Below are 2,338 nucleotides of genomic sequence, written 5' to 3'. Positions count from 1 at the left end.
ACTATCAGCTGATTTCTCAAAAGAAACCTTGTAGGCAAGAAGGGTCTGGAAAGATGTATTCCAAGTCATGAAAGGCAAGGACCTACATCCAAGATTGCTGTATCTAGCAAAGCTATCATTTAGAATGGAAGGGCAAGTAAAGTGCTTCCCAGATAAGGTCAAGGAGTGATAAGGTAAAGGAGTTCATCATCACCAAACCCTTAATATATGAAATGTTAAAGGGACTTATCTAAGGAAAAGATGATAAAAAATATGAACAGTAAAATGACAACAAACTCACGGCTATGAACAACCAAACCTAAAAAAAATAAATAAATAAAACCAAACTAAGCAAACAGCTAGAACAGGAACAGAATCACAGAAATGGAGATCACATGGAGGTTTATCAGCAGAGAAGGGGTTGGATAATGGGGAAAGATACAGGGAATAAGTAGCATAATTGGTAGACAGAAAATACACTGGGGGCAGTTAAGAATATTATAGGAAATGGAGAAGCCAACGAACTTAAATGTACAACCCATGGACATGAACTAAAAGGGAAGGGGGTGTGTGTGTGGGAGGTGGTATGCAGAGTGGAGGGGAATAAATGGGGGGGGAAATGGGACAATTGTAATAGCATAATCAATAAAATATATTAAAAAAATTTAATGGTAAATTTTGTTATATGTATTTTAGCATAATAAAAATGGAAATAAAGGCACTAATGAACAACATTGTTTTATGTTTCAGTGGACAAATAGCATCTTCTAATAAGTAAATATTTTGTATATATCTAAGTTTTCTCCATTATTTTAAAAACATTTATTATTTTTATTTCGATGAAAACATCTCCAAAATGTTTAATAATTTATTCTTTGAACAGAGGAAATTGCATATAACTAAGGGTCATCATAACTAAGGATCATTGCTAGAAATCATCAGCATTGGGGCTGTGCTTTTAATATGTGATGCTCATTGGGTTTTGAGGTATAATACCTGCCCCTGAACCAAATGATCCCAAACTGCTTTATAGTTGTTGATTTTGCTACTAATACTGTTTCCTTCTTCATTACGTTTTGTTTTTGAGTGTATCAAATTCTAAATGTTTGTTGCCAACTGTAACATGAGAAGAATCAAAAGTTACCAAGATAAGTAATCATCAAACAAAAGAGCAAATGATACATTTTTGCCAGAGGGTGGATGGATGAGTTTACTGTATGGATAGCAGGAGTTCTCAATCTTGAGCAGGCCTCAGAAATCATCTGGAGGGCTTGTTAAAGTACAGATCACCGGGCCCACCCCAGATTTTCTGATTCAATAGGTCTTGGGTGGGACCTGAGAAGTCCACATTGCTAACAATTTCTTAGCTCATATTGCTGGTCTGGGAACCACAAAACGAGAACGTCTGTAGCACAGCAAAATGGGATGGGAATAGTTTAAAATATCAGTAAGATTGAGGTTTTAGGAAGTGTTGGAAATATCTAGACATCTATAAGTAGAAAAAGAGTAATGTTTCTTTTCCCCCTACATATTGAACATTACATTTATGAAGATTGTAACATAGAGAAATGCTGAAAAAAAATCCAGGAGTATAATTCATAATTTGATAGATTAGAGTTACATGTGAGCTCACTAAGAGATTTTCAGAAGATATATTATATCCATCCATCCAAATATATAAACCGATACCACATATATAAACATGATCTCCAAAAAGCCTCTCATGTTACTTCTGTAGTAGGCTGGCCTGGATAGACCAATGGCTTGCCCCTGTGTGGCATTCCTAATGTCTCTACATTCTAACTGGTTGCCACTGAAGTGCTTTGCCAACAGATTTTGTCCTCAGATAGTGCACAACACTGAAAAGAAAATCACTTTGCAAATCCAGTGATTTCATGGACCACTAGGCTCTCTACTTTCTCTATTACCCAGTTTATCTTTTGTTCATTTAATGCACTGCAAACAACATTGAATTCGTTTGTTGGACAATTAGGTAAGATATTAAACTAAAGATGTACATATAAATATGTCAAGTAATTATTTTAAGAATACATCTCTAAGGAGTAACTGGAGAACACACTTTGTGAAGGTTTTTTCTCCTGATTTCTCTAATAATTCAACATATCCCAACTTTTACAAATAATACACCTTTTTCTAAAGTGTAAGCAGCAAAATAACTTTCTGTAATGAATGTTTAAAAATTCATTTCCAAGGAAATCAGCTCTTGTAAACATTCTGGAATATGTCAGGAAATTACATGGGTGTTTGTTAGAATGAACATCCCAAATCAAATTCACTATTGCAAATATTAGCCCAGGCCTGGTTTCTAGTCTCTGTAAGTGCCTTCCTTCCTGAGCTG

The sequence above is a fragment of the Desmodus rotundus genome, chromosome 2 (assembly GCF_022682495.2).
Source record: "Desmodus rotundus isolate HL8 chromosome 2, HLdesRot8A.1, whole genome shotgun sequence".
NCBI lineage: Eukaryota > Metazoa > Chordata > Mammalia > Chiroptera > Phyllostomidae > Desmodus > Desmodus rotundus.
Note: the sequence above shows the minus strand (reverse complement) of the source record.